At 34.2% G+C, this 9,821-nt stretch overlaps 1 pseudogene; it reads right to left on the bottom strand.

Moving 5' to 3' along the window:
- Nucleotides 1-6,937: 6,937 nt before the first annotated feature.
- On the bottom strand, nucleotides 6,938-7,753 carry LOC149152196 (uncharacterized; annotated as a pseudogene).
- Nucleotides 7,754-9,821: the final 2,068 nt, after the last annotated feature.

Genomic DNA, 9,821 nt, shown 5'->3' with positions numbered 1-9,821 from the left:
GGCCTCAAGCCATCAAGGACCAAATACTCTTAAGCTTTCAAAAGCGAAAATTGACTAGTCAATGAGCTGCCACTTTGACACCACATGAATCAACGAGCTCGCGCTCCCACTTTGAATCTGCATTGATACCAAGCGAGAACCTCCACTTCGATTCAAAAATGAGAATCTGCAGTCAACCTGCCACTTCGGCCACGATGTCCTGAGAATCCTTGGGGCGATATCGTCTTTAATTTATTGCGGCTAGAACAACACTATGCCCACGAACACAAACGCTGCAACTGCAGCCACACCTACTTGGCCTCCCGCTTCAAGGCACCACCGACAACCCTCACGTTGATCCACTACATGTAGACCTCGTTTGCCACGATCCGCTACTTATAAATCAACCACGATCCACTGCTCCACGTCCGCCAATCGATGCATGCAAGGGTGGTGTCTCTCCAGCCCAGTGAACAGCTCAAGTAATATAACAAACATAACCCACAAAATTGAATCAGGCACATTATGTCGCACTAGGCAGACTCGATCACTACGACAACGAAGTCAAACCACACGATCTACCAACTCACGACTACAGCAGCGCGTGTGTTCAGTGTTGGATCAGCACGTGAATAAGCCTCAAACCTACGATGACCCCCAACCAATTTACTTTTTACCAGCGCGTAATCTATATCAAAATTTCACGCTGCCTGCTCCAATCTTCACAAGGAAGAGAAAATTTGCCTCTCTTCGGCCACCAAGGCTCCGCACTGCCACTAAGGCTCACAATTTAGCCACTGGGCTTTCGAATCCATCCACCAATGCTCTGCACTGCCACTGGGGCTCTCCAACTACCAGGGCTCAATTCTGCCACTTCAGCCACCAAGGCTCACCAACTCTGATACCATGTTAAAAATCAACGAAGATAAAACTTATAATATGAAACTAGCAACTCACAGGTAAGCAAGTTGCACCACCTAGAGACTGCCCAAAGCAGAGAACGCTCTACAAATTAATCATTAAAATCAGAATATATAAGTTTACATCATAATAGGGAGAATTGGAACTGACATCTAGAAAATAAAAACTAATCATAATATAAGGCACACGCACAACTGTGAAACACTCTCCAATAATACATATTCTCAATTAATTTCAACAACAAAAAACAATATATACTTTAGAAAATGTGGTTTACAAAGATAAAAAAATAAATTAAAATAATTCTTCGAAATAAAAATTAAAAGCAAAACTTTTATAATATATCCATGTTTTTCCCAATTTCAACGTACTCTAATAATTAATATGGTAACCATGAAAGTGAATAAAGAAATTAGGAATACTAATATATAAAACCAAATATCCAAATATCGTAATGACAAGAGTGAACCAGGAGATAATTAACTAGCCTTTCTTGAGATTAAATCCTATAAAAGCATTTTCACTTCAAAGTTTGAAATCCTGTGTGGAAAAAGGCACCCATGATTAAAACAAATTTCTAAATCTTCAATCACTGAGTTGAGTCCACCATGTGAACCAGGTCATTCTTTAATTTGAAAACAATATTGTCTTATTTTTCTTGCTCCATTCTTCAAAATCCAACCGCTTTTTTTTGTTAAAGACAATAACAATTTCCAATTTTAGACATCTTCGAGGAAGTGGGAGCTCTGGTGTTTTGGAAAATCATTAAACAATTGATATGTGCATGCTCTTGCTACATGTTCTTATATATTTTCTGCCTAAGTCTCACTGCTAATAAGATGCACATTAGAATATCCTTTGATATGTTGCATAATTACTTTACTTTGATCGTAAATGCAATGAATTGCTCCGAATAAGTAATTCATCTAGAAATGTTATTATCAAATGTTTTTTGCATTTCTTCAAACCGTGTAATATGTTGATTGGCCTAAGCTATGATCTTGTCTTTTTTCAACCTTATTGGCATGATAAATATTTATTAATGTATTTCTTTTATCAACTTGTTTCGAAATTATAAAATCTTTGTACGTTTCCATTGAACATCAATTTCAAGCTTTGTTAAATCCTCTTGGACTATTGACAAATGCGTTTTGAGCTTTTTAATCTGCACTATTTAGGAATGTTTTGAGATTTTCTCAACATTAGGAATGGTTACATTCCGAGATAAATTTGTTGATAAAACAAATTCGCTCTTCATTAGTTTTGCCAATTACTTTTACCAATTTAATATTTTACTATGAAAGAATTCTCACTTGATTTTTCAACTAGTCTTCTTCCTTTTATAATTCAAATATTTTTCTAGTTTCAACATATTCATTAACAGAAAATTTAGCCTTCCTCTCTTCAACCTATCTTCCAACTTGTTTATCTGCATCTTCAATTTTTTAATATTATTTGTTGCATGAATCATATCTTGTGACATCATATTCCTTCTTTGTTTATGCTATTCAATCTTATTTTTTTGGCGGCATATGATCTAAACCAACAACGATTTTCGAAGTCTCATACTCATGAGACTTGACATCCCTTTTAAGGTTTTCCAACCTTTTGCTACAAGATTACCATTTGGAAAATACCTTCTTCTTAATTGATTGATGATAGTAATAATGATGGAATAGGCTTTTTATGGCTGATTTGTGAATGCAAATTTCTTTGGTTTTATTCGTAATTCAAATCTATTTCTGTAAAAACATCAACTCCCTTTAAATCTATGATCTCTTTTGAAACTTCACCACCTGTAACTCACTTTGATTGGCCCTCTGCGTGTTAAATCATTAGATGATTTAATTTGAGTGATTGAAACCACTAATTTTTCAAGCGTACATTTTCCTTTATGCTTCAATCTATTAGATTCTTCTTCAGATTAAAATATTATCTTATATGTTTAGTTGGAGGTTCTAGTGTATCTTCTTGCATTGAATTTTCTGACAAATTCATTTGAAATTCTACTTTCTCTACGTTGGAAATGACAACAAGAAATGTTAAAAATAGATCAAGAAATTCCAATTTAATGTGTCCTTGAATTAAATTGTGAATTAAAATTGAATTCTATTCTCACAGCAACTTGTAAATAGTTAATTAAGTTTAATTAAATTAATTAGCTTAGGAATTTCGAGGTGGAAGTCTTTTGGACGTCATGTAAGTGTTCTTCTTAAATTTTAGGGGTCCAGTATGAGTTTAAATTGAATTGTAATTAGATAACTCAGTTTACTGAGTTATGGTCAGTGAAATTAGTTCTAACTGTTTGTGGAACTAATAGAGGACTAACAACCAATTGGTACACTGGTGCATCCGCAAGTTTTACTCCAATGAACTGAAGATTCCCTCATGAGAAACTCATGCATGTCAGTGCAGAGAAAGACCCAGTTGAGACTAGAGTGCAGGGAAAATGTAATATCAGTTGTATGATTTTCTGAATTGTAAATATCATGCATGCAATCAAAGAAAGACTTATGTTTGGATTGCACAGTTTTGGAATTATGAATTTCCTTTCAATATGGGCTATTCATCCTAGGAATTGTGCAAGGAAATAAGGGCTTGAAGAGTAGCAGAATAGGCTAAGGATTTGGCTTGAGCTAGCTTGTGAGATGAGAGTTGGTTATACTTGTGCAAAGATTGTTCTTGTGAGAATAAGCATTGTATTCTCATCTTGGATTTCTTATTAATGCCATGTATATAGTAGGGTTTTGAGTTGTGGCTTTCCCTGGATACATATTGTGTTATGTGCCATTGATTATCTTCCTCTTGCTAGTTATTGTTTTCATCAATCTATTGGCTTCCGCTGGTTGAAAGTAGAAGTAGATTTTGTATCTTGTTTTAGTAGATTACATCAGCTTGTGAATCTACCGGAAATTCTACACTCTAGAGTTTCCATCACAATATCTATTTCCCTCCTAGGTTGATTATCATCAATTGTAATAGATGAAGTAAATGTAAAATTCCCTATGATAGATTCTTCTTTTAGATTTGTTGTCATGATGTTTGATTCTACTTTTGTAATATTGATTAAACTTCTACCCATGATTCTTGTTCGCTAATCTTTATTTCCTTATATATATGATGAATGTATGGTATAGAACCAAATGCAAGTTTCATGTTAGTAATCAAATTGCATGGGTCATATTTTCAAGGATTATCTTCATGAAAATGGAAAGCTTTCATCATATTTTCAACAATAGCAAAAGTTGTTCTCATTTTCACTATAAAACTTCTGTTATTAACATTAACTATGTTTTTTGTTTTTTTTGAAGTAAAATGAACATGATCTAAGTTTAACATTTGCTTAATGTACTCCAAGATAAAAGCCCTAGAAATAATAAATATTGAAAAGTTGTAATCTTTAAATCAAGTCCATAAACTCTCAAAATTGTGTGATATTCCAAAATATACTAATCTCCATGTTTCAATTTTGGATTAATTTGCAAAACTTTTTTGCACACATAAAACATTGTAGGAGGAGGCTTATTATAAACTAGCAATTTTTCCTAAAGGTACAAAGGTACATTGAAGGAATATAAGATTTGGGAAGATCATCTTGAAAAACCAAACCACTAAATATTAGAACTTTTATTTTTAATAGAATAAATATTATAGAAGACATATGTGAAAAAAAAATTGAGATATATAAAATGTATGACTACAGGTACATTTGAGAATGCAACTTGGTGTAACATGTATTGCTTTGAGGTAAAGTGGATTCAATGAATGGCAGATATTTCTAGCAAATAATGTTAACCTTATTGCAAAGTAGACTCTAAAGAATCAACTAAGTGTAGAATCAATTAAGCGTCATAGATGTGTAGCGACAACAAATTTATTTTATTTGCAATTTTTCCTTTTAAAATATCACTCATCATAATTATAGTAAACTTAGAGGCTTTGCATTCTACCATCTCTTCCCAGAAGGAGTTTGGTTGTTGAAGTTAATAGAGAGATAGATGCCTTACCTCCCTCTCTAATTAAACCTATAATCTTTTAAAAAAGATATGTTTAAAGTCTTTAAAAGTACTCAAATTACTAGTTTATCTCATGCAATTGTGTTGAATTTGAAATGAATGACATATGTACATCTAGGCACTTCTTTTTCTTCTTCTTCTTCTTCTTTTTTCTCTAACAAGTTAGGTAAAATATTTGATTAAAATTTTCATTTTGTTTAATTTAATATAAATATTGGTGTATATAAAAAACACATAAAATTAGCATATAATATCAAACCAAAATGGATGAATTATTATATCAAACCAAGAGTTGTATTCACAATAACATTATATATGATTATAATTCTAATGGATTATTAAATCAAACCAAGAATTTTATTAACAACAACATGATATCTAATTTTGATTTTATATATATATATATATATATATATATATATATATATATATAAAAAATAAAGTTAGAAAATTTTGAAGAAAAAAACAATTCAGCCAAACCAAAAAAAAAAACTATATTCATTTATCTTTTTAATTTCCTAACTTACATATTAAGTTGGAAAAACTATTTTTAATAGTAAAACCATTTTTTTTTAGTGATATTCAAATCACAAAATAAACAATCTTGGTGAGTGAAAACGCTGCCCAAAGTACTTCGTAGAAGTAGGTTCCCAATTGTGAGTAGAATACTGGGGAGTAGCGATAAACCTTTGACGAATACCTTTTGAAATGTCGCCTTATTATATATTATATATATAATGAACGACCGAAAGAACCAACCACATTTGAAGCATTCAAAAGATTTGGAACTGCATAGTAGTTATATAAGAAATTACGATGCTAATGATATTCGTTATTCAATAGAATCTGTACACTTTATGCTGAAAATTGAATAGACGACACTCTGTCAAAAGGAAGCAACCAATCTTATGAAGTCAATTAAAATCAAATCTTCTGAAGATGTTGATAAAGAACAAATATTGAGAAATGTCAGGTCCTAGGTATTCCTCTCTACAAAGATTGATCGAATTTAATTTTACTGATGTCTCCATAGGAAACCCCGGCCTAACAAGAATAACACCATAGGTCTGTAAGTGCATTGGAGGACATGTAACTGGCATTTATTATGATTTGTGTGAATCTCAAACAAACAACCATGTTGAACTATCTACTCTTATTTGTGTTTTCAAGGAATTTGTAAACCAACGTTTTACAATATTTATTTTTAGGAGATTCTAAGTTGCTTATCAATCATCTTAATGGAGAAAATCAGAATACTTCATGAAAAAACGACGATAATCTAGTGTCAAGGAATCCGTAAACCAAAGTTCTATCCATTTTTGGGAGACCCCAAATTGCTTATAAATCATCTTAATGGAGAAAATCAGAATCCTTCATGAGAATTTGATTGTTCATATATCATGGATAAGACTAGTTCTAGAAACAATTGTGGAATATTGAAATCAGAATCCTTTATGAAAAAATGATATTCATATGTTATGGACCAGACTAGGTTTAAAAAAAATTGTGGAATTAAAATCACTCATGTTAGAAGAACTACCAATTAGATTGTTGATTGGCTTGGTTAGCAAAGACATCCTATGTAAACAGGCTAGTAGGATGGATTGGCTAAGGTCCTAACTCCTTAAATTCGTCCCAATTTCTTCTTCTCTATATCAATGTGCTCTTGCTCCTGAGTTATAACTAGATCGTCTGCACATCCTCCAGTGGTTGGATTGGACAAGCTACGCTGTCAGTCACCACCTATCCTGAATATTAAATGCCCTTCTTTTCCTTTCTTAGCCATGGGTAGTATCCTCGTCTACCACCTTTTTCTCATTCCCACCTCCGCTCTATTCTCGAATCTGCAGCACTTTGCTTTTCCCTCAGGTCCCAAATTCTTTGACCATACTAACACTGATAATAATAATTATAATCACTTCCCTACTTACTCTTCCATGCATACAAAAATAAGGAGAACCCAGATGAGTTGTTGGTTTCGGTCTCCATGCTTTCCCATTGCAATACTGAAGAGATCGAGTTCAAAGGGAGTTGCTCTGTAAGAAGTCCTTATCATGGCCTCTACGACTAAATGCAGACGGAGAAGACCACTGCAACACAGATTGTAGCAGAGGTTGGCAGGGGACAACAACATTGTTTGATATACGATCACCCAATATCTGGAACATGAAGACAACATGGCCATTGCTGGGATTGAAAAGTCAATTTAGCACATCCCAAAAGACTTGTATTGAGGTTTCGTCCACCTCAACTATCTGATTGCCCCTGAACTTCCACATCAGGTGCTTGACCTGCAACACCACCTTCTTGTCAACTCTGACATCTAATCTTGGCTCCTTGGACCCCCCCGTGTGGCATTCAATCACAATGTCATGAGTCCTGCCACTTTCACCAAATTGTGCCTTTGTTGTGTAATATCTCTTCCCAAACACATGCTCTCTTCTAGATAGCAATGTGGGCTCAGAGAATGGCTTCCTTGCATGGATCTTCTTATAGGCCTCCTCCTGCATATCTCCCAATAACAGGACTATCTCCTTTTCACATACAAGGGCCATGCAAAATCCTTCCTGTGGCTCAGGCCCACACACATATTTAGCATTACTCACATCCCAGAACACTTCCATCTTCTTCCCCTTGACATCAAAGCTCTTAGATCCATGCTTCTTCCAGAAGGACCATGGCTTCGTATCAACCTTGCACATATAATGACACCTTGAATCATTGATATGGACACTGAGACCATGGCCCATTAGATTCTTGCACCATGTTATGGTCACAATTTTGCAGATTTCTGCTAGTGTGGTCTGATAGAGGCAAGTTATCAAGTTCTGTGTCATTCTGCTGCCAGAAGAAGACGACTTGTCTATCAAGTGAGCACCTCCGGATTCTCCAAAACAAGAAGGTAATGCTTCAAGTATTTTTCAAATCCAATCTCTTGTATGGTGCTACACAACAAATATTTCAAAAATACAATGTATATCTATTAGATTTCAGCAACATATACAGATAACATCCAGATCTTGGCACCTACCAGAGAATTTTGATCTCTACATCGATAAAATCAATGTTAAAACTTGATCAAGAAGGTACACATAGTAGAATCCTCATCCTGTAGCCCAAAATCAATGGACCCAAGCGCTGAAACAAGCTCTCCAATTAGAGAATTCGCCTACATTCTCCAGCTCGGCTCCTAGAGAAACAAAGCAGAAAATGCCAAACCCATAAAATATACTAAATGTTCGTAGATCAGGCCTTGAAAATTCTTGCAATTAGGTCGATTAGATACAGAAGTATGGATTTATGAAATATAAAGAAAGAAGTCGCCCTGTTGGATCCAATTTGATAAAATTTTATGCTATCAGACGGGGTTTCTAGAGAAGCTTTGGGAACTCCTTTATTGCTCCCTTAAAACTCTCGAGAAGCTCGAAGCGCCTTTTAATGGATTCAAAATTGAATAAAAATCATACTTAAAAAAAAGAAGAGTTTGATACCTCTTATCCATTGGAGGGAGGGGTGTCTACCTAAGGATAGGAGCAAGTGGGTTAAGTGACTATCAACCTCCATAATAGCTCTACTGCACAAACGGGGAGACTTGCCCCGTGTTGTAGTGAATCAATTGCCTTAAAAAGAGTATTATGTAGCGAAGGAAAGGAAAAAAAATGAGATTTTTTTTTAACTTTATGCTTCTTTGAGATTAAATGAGATTCAAATTAAGCAAAGTTTTTTGGTAAAAATCATATGAGAGAAATTTTTAGCCTACGATTTTAGAACTAATTAGTGTAGTTCATCATCCGTAGCAAAGGCTTAAATAGAAAGCAATGTAAAGACATAATTTCAAGTAAACTATATTTGAATAATAATATTTAAATTATGATATTAATTTATTAATATATTAAAAACAAATATTATTCCATAACAATTATATTAAATTATTGGAAATTGCAAAGATGAAAATGAACTTCTAAGTGTTGGTTCGGGGTTAAGGCTTCTGGAACTTCCAATGTGACTTTGTGCGCCTAATATTTTTGTAGAGATGACAGAGGAGCATCTGTTATAAACCTTAAATATGCATGTCAAATTTTGAAAAATGGCAGTCTAAAATTCCTACACAAGTAGCACACATATAAAAAAAACCGTCCATGACTCGACATTTGAACACTATAAGAATCCTGAACCTCTAAAAATTCCCTGTCATTCCTTTTTCCAGTCTCTACCAACATTTTTACTCGCTACACTCTTCTCCAACTTCAAAAATCCTTTCAAAGGGATCGATATTTTAATTTCCTGGTAATTTTCAATTTGTAAGTGTCCAACAGATAATCTGCGACAGTTTGAATCCATGCGAATGATTCTCATAGCAAACAATTTTCTATTTGTAGGTGTCCAGTTGATAATCTGCAGCAGTTTGAATCCCTGCGAATGAGTCTCACAACGAACAAGCTTCCCTCTCTGCTAATAATGGCGTCTTTGCGGCAAGACTCGAATTCTGAAGCAAATATCCACACGAAATTAGGGGAAAAAGCCAACGGGAACACGACATTACAGGCGAGGACGAAGCCTACTGGAACAACGATAGCCACGTGGTAATTTTTACTCGACCGAGTAGGAAGAAAATGAAGCATTGGGATTCGCTGCGCTGAACAGTGTTGGTCGAGCCAAACCCGGCAAAGAAGGTGTAATCCAGGAATATACTATGCCCATGAATTGATATATAAATATTTTGTAACCATTCATATGGCCACAATCCATATCCCTCAAGCAACATGGGTCTAATCAATAATCAAATGAAATCTTTCATTTTATTTGCTTTCCTTAATGCAAAATGCTAAAAGTATTTAAAGCATTTCCATGTTCAAAATGAATCAAATGTTCATGCATATTATGATATATAAATCTAGAATAGGT

Source organism: Pinus tabuliformis, chromosome 9 (genome assembly GCF_031772625.1).
Source record: "Pinus tabuliformis cultivar Carrire ecotype Pingquan chromosome 9, CPIR1, whole genome shotgun sequence".
Lineage (NCBI taxonomy): Eukaryota > Viridiplantae > Streptophyta > Pinopsida > Pinales > Pinaceae > Pinus > Pinus tabuliformis.
The sequence above is the reverse complement of the archived record's forward strand: the minus strand, read 5'-3'. Positions and strand labels throughout refer to the sequence as shown.